The sequence below is a fragment of the Aotus nancymaae genome, unplaced genomic scaffold (assembly GCF_030222135.1).
Source record: "Aotus nancymaae isolate 86718 unplaced genomic scaffold, 86718_ANA_hifiasm-v0.15.2.pri h1tg000079l, whole genome shotgun sequence".
NCBI lineage: Eukaryota > Metazoa > Chordata > Mammalia > Primates > Aotidae > Aotus > Aotus nancymaae.
Genome location: NW_026988494.1, coordinates 21,210,163 through 21,220,929, shown reverse-complemented (window position 1 = coordinate 21,220,929; position 10,767 = coordinate 21,210,163). Strand labels below are relative to the sequence as shown.

Genomic DNA, 10,767 nt, shown 5'->3' with positions numbered 1-10,767 from the left:
GGCCCATCTTTATTGCAGTAGAAACTGACAGGGTTTCTCCCCCAAAGGGAGCTCTGCTTCTGCTTCTGGGCAGGAGGTCCCGCCCAGGAGGTCAGCAGCCTCCACCCTTAGGCAGGCCTGACTCTCAGTGCCCCTGCTCACTCCCCAGCTCCAGCAGCTGGCAGCCCAAGGGGAGGTCAGGTAGCTCAAGGAAGTGCTGACAAGGGTCTGGGGCTTCTTGAGCACAGGAGGCTGGCACAAGAGGCCTGGGCACTGGAGTCTCGCATAGGAGAGTGTTGGCTCCCCAGCACACAGCCCTTCACCCCCTGCCCCAACCAATAGCTGGCAGAGACCCTATGCAGCCTCCTTCAGGAAGCCTACCCTGCTCCCCCAAGGCTCTCGGCACCTCCTCTTCCTAGTGTTCCTCACAGCTGTAATGATCTCTTGACTCTTGCGTCCTGGCACACTGCAAGCCACCCCATACTGGGGCACAGCACTTGGCACCTAGCAGGATCTCCACAGAGATGGGCTGAGTAGACATCAGCCAGGATCTGGGGTAGGATTATAAATTGAGGTGGAAAAGGGGACTCTCTCCTAGCCCCAACCCCTCTCTCTCTCTGCCTTTTTCCAGAAGGCGATGATCAACTGTCCTGGCTGCTTTCTCAAGGCCATAGTCAGCAAGTGACTGAAAAATAAATCATCTGCTGCTGTCTAGGCAGTGCCCCCTTACCTCTTAAATTTAATCCCTTCAATGAATCCCACTGAGCAGCTCGACAGGTCTCCCTTGTCATCAGCCCCCTTTCTGTCCCCAGAGGGACCACATCACTATAGGGAATGCCCAGTGACAAAGTCTAGCAGGGGCAAGCCCACACTTCCAGGGCCAGTACCAAGAGCTTCTCATGCTTGAGGACCGCAGGCCGACGGGGGCAGAGGAGGGGCGGGGGCTCACCCCCTTTCCCATTAGGGCTGGCAGCACCACTGGTAATAGGTTGGAGCCCACCCCGCTGGTGCAGGCCATCGAGGCTGAATGGAGCGTAGCCAAACCCCACAGCGAGGACCAGGGGCTCAAGAGCTGGCAGATTAATCAGCTGCCGTTTGCATTCATTAAAGCCCCCTTGCTTGTGTGCACGGCAGCCTCAAGATGCCAGGGCAATTAACTGCTCACAGCAAAAAGTTCTGGGGAGAAGTTTCTCTCAGCTCTCTGCAGCACAGCCTAGGGAGGAGCCTGGTGTTCTAGAATCCCAGACTTTTGGAGAAGGCTCTCTGAAGGTCTGGCTTCGAGGGAGAGGCCCTGCCCTGGACCAGAGCACGGTGGGCTTTGATTGGAAGAAGGCAAGGGAGCCCCAGATTGGGCAGCCTGGGGAGTCAGCAGCTGTCCCTTGATCCTCTTTAGGCCCCTCCCTCTGCTGTGACCCTGTCCCGTTTCCTCCCATCTCCTCCTGCCCCTGGGCGCTGTCACTAGGAACAGCTGGGCCCTTGTCACGGTTGTGCAAAGACTCATTTCAACACACTCGGAGACGGACCATGTTCCCCGTGGGGCCTGGAAGCCAAGAACTCTGGGCTGCCCCCAGCCCCGCTCTCCTGCCTGCCAGGGGGGATGGTGGCACTGGCTTCCTGGACAGTCAGGGTTCCTCCTCTGCACACAAACCTTCCCACCACCTTCCTCTCCCTGGGGCTCTGTCAGTCCTCAAAGCATTCCTGGGACATGGGACCAACTGCAAGCTCCAGGTGGAGTTCACAGAGCACAGGCTCAGGTGTTTTTTCACTGTGATTACCAAGCTTCCTGGATTGGCATTTGCCTGCTGGGCACTATAAAAAGTGCCACAACAGAATGGGAACAAGCCCCGGGCCCAGTGGGCAGTGGCAGGGCCCTGGACCCCAGCAGGCCCTGGTGGGTCACATTCACTGTTCTGTTGGCTCTGAAATGAATCTGGGTTGACACAGGCAGGCAGGGACACGAAGGCCCACCACACAGGCCTTGGCATGACCGAGGCACACGAGAACAGCAGCTCGGCAGAGATGGCAGCTGACTTGGGCGCCTCAGAGGAGGGAGACCTGAGGAAATCACCTGACTGCTGGCCTCCTGCTGGGGCCAGGGCCCTAGAGTTGATTCTGACCTGCAAACTGGGACTACCCCATGCCCTCCTCTGGTCTATAGGCAACATGGAAGAACCACTGTTCTCTAGCGTCTTCCATCCCATCCGTCTCTTCCTGGGTCCCTGAGGTACCTGAGTACCTGGGAGACAAGCACCCCTCCCTCCTCACATAGGGTAGGTCAGGGGAGCATGATTTGTGGAAAGGAGCTAACAAACACCCCCTGCGTGCCCAGCCCTTGCCCTTCTCCCCCGGAACTTCAAGGCTCAGAACAGCACACCCAGAGTCACTAACCTGGGGCCACTTTCTGTGGCTCTAAGCAGGGACAAAGGGAAGGGGCTATGCCTCCTGACTCTCAGGTCTGGCCCAGTCCCTCTGAACACCCAGGAGCCCAACCCGTCTGAAGGGTTTGACTTGAGAGCTGGGGGCACAGGGGAAAGGTGAGCCCCTGGGAGCTCCAGAAGGAACAGGAAAGGAGGCGCCATCAGGAATGGGGGCTCAGATGGTTCCCACCACAGCTGCCATCGCACGTCCGATGAGGAGTTCCCTTCCCTGGCCCGAGACCCCAGGGGAATCAGGCAGGACGTTTCCACGAGCAGGACCCTGCTGTGATGGTGCTGCAAGGCTTCACAGACTTTAGTGCACGTGGAAATCACCCTGGGTTCTTGTTAAAAGGAAGCGCCTGGCTCACTGGGTCTAGGGTTCGGCCTGAGAGGGAGTCTGCATTTCTGACCAGCTCCCAGGGCATGCTGCTGCTGCTCTGAGGGGCTAGGGGACTGGGACCAAGTTCACCATCAGTCCCTGGGAAAAGAGCAAGTTGTGATTTGAATAAGACTTAGACTGTTTCTGCTTCTTGTCACACTTTCTAATGAGCGCAGGGTTTCTTAGAGCTTCCAAATCTTGCCAGCATCTTTTCTTGCTAGAAATTCCCAACCTCTCTTCCAGAGTCTCTCTCTGTCTTTTTCCTTCCATCCATCCCTCCCTCCTTCCTTCCTTTCTGTTCACAAGGCAGCCCAGGCCTGGGTCCATTGGTAGGGAGGGAGAGAAGAGGCTCCAAAGGGTAGATTATGCTTTCTCTTCCCACCAGAGCCAAGTATGGAAACTTAAAATAGGGCAAAGGAGGGAGACAAAGCAGAGAACAGAACGAGGAATCTGACTCCCACCTGCTGCTACCAGCTTTCCCCAGAGAGCCACAGTCGAGGCTCATGGCTGGTAGGCACCCCCTCCCCCTCCATCCCCCCAGCCCAGCCTTTGTGGCCTGGGTTCCCAAGGACACCTCCTCTCATAGGTGGCACGTGGGGAGGGCAGAGTAAGCCAAGACAGTACCCATCTTCCAGTTGGCAGTAGAAGAACAGGATGAGTCAGGGTTGGGGGCTGAGGGGCCCTTCTCAGCCAAATAGAGGGGAGACAGGAGGACCACTAAGGCTGGAGCTGGGGGAGACTGCTGAGCCACTCTGCAGAACTTGTGGGGGGCATCACTCAGCAGTCACAGCCACCGGGGATCCCAGGGCAGGGGGTTCCAGCTCACTCATAAGCCCTGGGGTTACCACTGCCCAGGCCAGGTGGGCCCTAGGGGGCTGCTGGGCCCCTTCTGTGCTTCCTGAGTTAGGGAGCAAAGGTCTTGTCGAGTCACCTCCTCCCAGTGTATTGGTGCCCCCCACTTCCTCTTCCTCTCCCTCTTGGAGATGCAGTCACCCAAGCCGGAAAGACTGGGTGCTGGATGAGAGCTGGGGAGTGATGAGTGGGGCTGAGGAGTTAGCCCTACAGCCCTCTCCTCTCCAGCTGGGCCGCAGTGTCCCAAGCCCTGTTTGTCTGAGGGATTAACTGTACCGGTTTCCTATTGTTCTGCTGTGGCGGGGAGGGCAAGGCAACCTGCTGCCTCCTACATGCAGCACGGGAAGAGGGCAGCACCCGGGGGTGCCCCCTGGCCCACCCCGCCTCCTGGTTGACTGCCTCCTCTCCCACCTCTGCTCAGATGCAGCCCGGCCCCATTGGCTCTGAGCCCCTGGGTGGGTAACAGACCAGCTTAGGTCTCACTCACAGACCTCAGTGCTAATCAATCATCTGCTTGTCCTGGCCTCCTGCCGGGGGCCTGGAAATTCCCACGCCCACTTTTCCTAATTGCATGGCCCCAGCTTCAGCCTGGCCACCCACCCTTTCCCAAATGCCCCCTTCTTCTGGTCCTCCCCACCATGCCCAGCCACGGGCATACCCAGTGAAAGGCAGTCTAGGAGAGGAGTGCTTGAGTGCATGTGAGTGTGTGTGAGCCTGTGTGTGTCTGTGTGTGCACGTGGCTATGTGAGCATGTATGTGAACCTGTGCCTGTGTGTATACATGTGTGACAGCATGTGTGTTTGTGAGTGTGAGCATGTATGTGTGGGTGTGTATGTGTGTTGTGAGTGTAAGTGTGTGAATGTGTGTATATGTGAGTGTGTGGATGCGACCATGTGCCTTTTGAGTATACCACATGTGTGCAAGTGTGTACGTGTGTGTGACTTGTGCTCTCCTGTCTCTGGCCCTCTAAGACCCAGCCTGAAGTTGCCCCTAGGCCCCCTCAGCCTCATTCTGGTCCCAGCTCCAGCTTCTCCCTTCTCACACCCTGCCACTCCCGTTCCCACCAGTTCTGGAAAATTCTTCCCACTGCTGTGCTTCCCTTGCTCCCGTCACCGAGCAGTTTCTGGCCAAGTTTCCACTTGACGGCAGAGCCAGCAGCATCCTACTTGCTCTCCAACCTGGGATCCTTGTCTGACCCCTGAGGCCGGACCCCCTCCCAAGCCCCCACCTCCTGGACAACACCTCTCTCTCTCCTGAGCCTCTTCCCAGCCCGCCTGTGTCTTTCTGTCTGTGGGATTGTGTGTCCCCAAGGGATGGAGAGAAAGAGGAAGGGGTGAGGAGCAAGAGAAGGAAGGAGGCCGGGCTCAGATGGTGTCATTAAGAGATATTAATGCCCCTCATCAAGAGTTATTAATAAACATGATGTGCCACTCGCTCTGCACACCCTGGCTGAGTGCAGACCCAGCGGGCAGGCCCGACATTCACAGCTGAGTAACCTCCAAGCCCACAGCACAGCCATCAGCCTCAGGAGGCTGGCCCTGCTGGGAGACTTCGAGAATGGGCTCCCAGGGCTCCAACGGTGGATGGAGGCAGCAGCCCCATCCTCACCCCCACACTATCTACTCCCCAGCAGCCCCTCATCCTCACCCCCACACCGTCTACTCCCCAGCAGCCTCATCCTCACCCCCACACTGTCTACTCCCCAGCAGCCTCATCCTCACCCCCACACTGTCTACTCCCCAGCGGCCCCTCATCCTCACCCCCACACCGTCTACTCCCCAGCAGCCTCATCCTCACCCCCACACCGTCTACTCACCAGCGGCCCCTCATCCTCACCCCCACACCGTCTACTCCCCAGTGGCCCCTCATCCTCACCCCCACACCGTCTACTCCTCAGCAGCCTCATCCTCACCCCCACACCGTCTACTCCCCAGCGGCCCCTCATCCTCACCCCCACACTGTCTACTCCCCAGCAGCCCCTCATCCTCACCCCCACACCGTCTACTCCCCAGCGGCCCCTCATCCTCACTCCCACACCATCTACTCCCCAGCAGCCACCAAGCCTTTCCCTCCAGAGTCCAGCCAGGAGCTGAGCCCAGTAATGACCCTTCCACTTGGGTGGCGCTGCAGGACTTTAGAATATTCCATTTCCTAATTGCATCTTCACAACAGCTCCGTGAAGAAACCAGGACAGGTATCGTTATCATCGCCACTTTATAGGTATGGAAACTGAGACGCTGTGAAATTAAATGTCTTGCTCAAAGTCATGTAGCTAATTGGTAATGACATTGGACTGCAGCCCAGCCGCCCTGTAGGAGAATGGCTGTGTTAGACGCTGAGTTGCTCATTGACTGAGGCTGCTTTAACTGGATGGCTCCATTTCCCTTGTTCTTGTGGCTGCCAGAAATCAGACCACAAAGCAGGGCAGCAAGCCTTTACTCTCCAAGGCGGGGGTAGTAGGGGGGCTCCTGTACCTTAGCGGGTAATTTTCTGGAGGGCGGGGATCTGAGTGAGCTAAGTCAGGTAAAGACCCTGGCAACATGCCCACACGCCACGGGTACTCCATGAGAGGTGGTTCCCCTTTCTTTGCCTGATGACCATGACATAAACATTCAATTATTGGCCCCTAAGGAGGCTGGGGCAGGTGGAAAGCTAAATGGCCCATTCTTTTTATTTGCCTTTTTTTTTTTTTTTTTTGAGATGGAGTCTCACTTTATCGTCCAGGCTGGAGTGCAGTGGCGCAATCTGGCCTTACTGGAACCTCCACCTTCTGGATTCAAGTGATTCTCCTGCCTCAACCTCCTACCTCCTGAGTAGCTGGGACTACAGGCACCTGCCACCACGCCTGGCTAATTTTTGTATTTTTAATAGAAACAGGGTTTTGTCAAGTTGGCCAAGCTGGTCTCAAACTCCTGAACTCAGATGATCTGCCCATCTTTGCCTCCCAAAGTGCTGCAATTACAGGCATGAGCCATCGTGCCCGGCCTTTGTTTGCTTTTCAGCTTTGCAGTCTCATGCCATGGTTGGGTGCAAAATTGGCACCCACAGTGACAACCACAATGGTATTTAAAATTACATAAGGTATTTGCCATGAATTGTGTTTAAGAAGACAAGAACTAGTATTCTAATAAGATGGCTATCCAATTAAGAGAAAAGGAGTCGGGGAGCTAAAAGTATAAGATTCGAGATATCAGGGAAATGTTTTTATGAGGAATACCCAATCCCCTACATGAGTTCAGATACACGAGGCATCCCGGCAACCTGAGGTTGATATCAAAAGCTACTTTTGTTCTGAGTGTCTAGAAAGGGCAGTCTTTAAAGTGACACCAGTGCATAGTAATCATTTTTAGCAACAAACTCCTGATACTTGCTTTCAACTTCGTATTTCCTGTCTACTTTTTCAATTTTTGAGACAGAGTCTCACTCTGTCACCCAGGCTGGAATGCAGTGGTGCAACCTGATAGCTCACTACAGCCTCGAACTCCCAGCTCAAGCGATCCTCCCACCTCTACCTCCCAAGTAGCCAGGACTACAGGAACACACCACCTCGTCTGGTTCATTTTTTATGTTTTGTAGAAATAGGGTCTCACTATGCTGCCCAGGCTGGTCTGGAAGTCCTGGCCCCAAGCAATCCTCCTGCCTCAGCCTCCCAAACTGCTGGGATTACAGGCATGAGCCACTGCACCCCCAGTCTTATCTACTTCTAGGAACAGGCTTAATAAGACCATATATTGTGTTCTTTACTTCTTTCCTTCTTCTTAACCCCATCCCTGAGCCCCATACAGAGAATGAGTGACCCATGACAGGCAAGGGTCAAAAGGAGGTAGTTCCACAATTTCCCGTGACTCAGCCTGCTCTCTAAGTGCCAGGAACTGAAAGTTACTTGGGCAAGTTTCCCCAAGCAGGAGGTCCCCAAGGGCAGACAGAGGGGAGTCCCAGCCAGTGCAGGACCCAGAGGGAGCAGGGGCTTAAAACTGGCATCTGTGTGACAAGAAGCTTTGGAACCAAAATGCAAAGAAAGGAAGGATATTCTCAGGGCAGTTGTCTCTGTGGTAGGATCCAGTGAATGCTTTTTCTTTCTAGTGCTTTTCTGTGTTTTACAATTTTTCTACAAGGAGCATGTAGTCCTTTTATGACCTAAAACAAAAAGTTACTGTTTGTAAAAGGGAAGTGTTTGGGCTTAGGGGTCCCAGACATACCTGCTCTGAGTGAGGCCACCCGTGCCAAAATTCAGCACCCTCCTGCTCTGGCCTGCCACGTGGGCAGTGTCCCCTAGCCGGGGTCCACCCACATCCTTTCTTGACAGGGAAGGCAGCTCAGCCGGCCAGCTCTGGTTGCCCTCCTGGGACACAGTTGCTGATCATTTGGAAAAGAGAAAAAGCCTTGCCTGGGATCTATGGACCCAGGGGTTAGGTTGCCGAGAGTTTTGATTCTCAGAAATCAGAGGCACTGCCTGCCATTCCAGTCTTAGCCCCAGCCCGCATTTCCAGCCTTATCTTGAGATTCTTGCAGACACACATGCTGATTCTGGCTTCAACAGACAGCCAAGTCATTTGAAATCTTCTCATATCTCACGCACATATTTATACATTGCTTAGGCAGCTTTCTCAACCTAAGCTGCCCTTCCCCTCATTTATCTTGTCTATTGGAGAACTGAAAAACTCCTCTACATCCTTCAACGTCCCAAATCTAGCCTCCTTTCGATAACTTTCTCTGATGGCTACCCCCAAGCAGTTATCTCTTCCTTCATTTGTGCTCCCCCAGCATAGCCTCTAGGCCTCAGTTATTTAGGCCTGTAATTGTTATTTGTGATTTATCTGTTCTATTAGATCAGGGGCTCCTTGATACTATGACCTGTGTCTTAATTATGTTTCCGTCTCCAATACAGGGCCTCTCATTCATTCATCTGTCTACCCATCTCCCCAGCTACCATTCATCAGGGCCAGCTTTGTGCTAGATACTATCACACACACACAGCTGCAAGATGGTGTGACATTATTGGCAACCGCATGTCCTAGAACAAAGGGCCTGGAGAGCCTGTACTTTTCAAGCCTCAGACAACCTGGGCCTTGGGAAATCTCGCCTCTTAACCCAGTGTCATGGAGGATGGTGACACTCTGGGTGAAGCTCCTCCCATTCTGGATAAACTCCTTTCTCCAAGAAGCAAATCAATTCCAGATTTGAAGCCAAACTAGGAATCAAAACCCAGGAGTCCCATTGCCAGTCTGTGCCAAGATACCAGGATCTGCCATGCACCCATTGGCATCTTTTAAGATGATATTCAGCAAGCTATCCCCACTGCCCATGCAGGTGCCAGGAAAAGGCCCATCAGGTCTTTGATACGGACATTTCTGGAGGGAAACTGGTGCACAAAATAACTGGCCATCCTACACCCTGGAGTCTAGAAGTACTCAGCTTCCAGGAGAGCTCAGATCTGCGCCTCCTTCTTCCACTTCCCACGAGCTTCATTCCACCCACCTCAGTGGCCATCCCTCCTCTCCCCAGCCCCAGGGCAAAAGAGCAGGCTGTGGGGTTAATTGACTGGAAGCCTCTCCCTGGCAGCAGGCAGCAGTCTCTGGATCTGGGTCTTCTCCAGGCTGGCGTTAGGCGGCCCCTGGGGACCTCAGAGCCTGGGAGCTGTCAGTGCCTTCCGCTCACTTACCCTTTGTTAATTGCAGAATACACAGATTGCTGGGTAGCGCTTTCCAGTCCTGTGCCTTTTCCTGGATCCTTTGCCACTTGGCAGCCTGCAGGCAGCTGTGCAAAACAGCAAGGAGCTTTCTTGTTTGGTGCCAGTGTCAGGGAGCTTGGAATTCTGTTTCCATTTTCCCTTTTTTTCTCATTTCTTCCTCCCCACCCCCAAGTGCTCTGTTTTGCTAATTTCTCCCTCTACTCTCCCTTATCTCCATGACACCTTTCTACGCCTCACCTTTCAAGTTAGGGACTCTTCTGATGCGTGTCCCCCCATCCCCATCCTCCCCAATCCCCCCATCACCACCTTCACCTTTCACCCAGAGATCAAAAAGCAAAGCTTCCCACTCTGATGGGAGTTTGCACCCAGGCAGGAGAAGATTGAATCTTCCTATGCAAATGGAAAGATGTGGGTAAAGAGATTAAATCATCTCCCTCGCTGGAGGATATGTGGGGCTGACCCTTTGCTCTGGGGACCTCTAGCCTGAGTCTCTGGGGCCTTCACAAACACCCAGGTGAGTGGGTCGTTGCCTACAGGTAATGGAAGAGTAAAAAGGAAACTGGGCCAGCATCCCCGCTGGGACCAGCAGTGGGCCAGACCCCTTCCCCACACGCTGGCCCTCACACACCAAATCAAGCCAAAGAGCCTTTACCTAAGGGGGCCCCCAGGTGAGGGAGGGGTGTCGCTGGACCCTCAAGTCTATGAAAGGCTGCAGAAAACGCAGCTCTCTGTCCCTATGGGGACACCCAAAGGATAGCGTTTGTTAAGTAGGGATGAGTGAAGTTGCAAGGGCTGGGCACTGGGCCAGGGCGCCCATGGACATTGACTATACCCACTGTGTGCAGAGCGTCTCATGGTCACAAAGATGGGTAGAGTACAGTCCCTGGCCTTAAGGAGCTCAAGCTTCTGTGGTTTCTCTCCAGTCCAATGGGGCTAAAGATATTTGCCCTTCTCCTGCATGGGATGTTGTGAGATCAATCAGTTGGATGGTTGCCTGGAGGATAAGCGCTGAAAGCCTGTTAAAAATACAAGGTACTAGTGGTGGGGATAGACCCCTGGCTTCCAGCACCATGCTCTTTACCTGACCCAGACGGGACAAGTCTGGGAAGGTAAACTGCGTCATCCCAGACTGAGAATGGGGTTGCCATTACTCTTAGTCAAGCCATAACGTTCCCTGAGTATCTCGCCTGCCAGTTCCAGGCTAGCTTGCCAGAGAAGCAGTGGGCTCTGAGGTGGGAGAGGGCTGGAAAGGAAATGTTATGTTCTAGGAACCCAGAAGCACCTCTAAAGTGTCACAATGTTGAGCTGCTTCTCTGCAATTAGAATAATTTGCGCCTAGTCTTGTGCCAAGCAGTCATGCACAAACCAGGTACCCTACACTCACACACGTGCACATATACACACGCATATGCACACACACATGTGCATACACATACACAACTGTGGCC

General features: G+C 54.1%; 1 protein-coding gene and 1 long non-coding RNA gene across 5 annotated transcripts in view; one reads left to right on the top strand and one right to left on the bottom strand.

Annotated features, from left to right (window-relative positions):
- PEBP4 (phosphatidylethanolamine binding protein 4) overlaps positions 1–10,767 on the top strand; it is a 216,608-nt gene that overhangs the window by 187,298 nt on the left and 18,543 nt on the right. The window lies entirely within an intron of this gene.
- LOC105705418 (uncharacterized) overlaps positions 1–10,767 on the bottom strand; it is a 33,057-nt gene that overhangs the window by 4,428 nt on the left and 17,862 nt on the right. The window contains exon 3 of one of the 2 annotated variants that reach the window (XR_001104671.2): positions 9,290–9,384. This is a non-coding gene — a long non-coding RNA (uncharacterized LOC105705418). Of the gene's footprint in view, positions 1–9,289; positions 9,542–10,767 lie in introns of those variants that run through there. The other variant, XR_010339583.1, reaches the window with a different exon arrangement.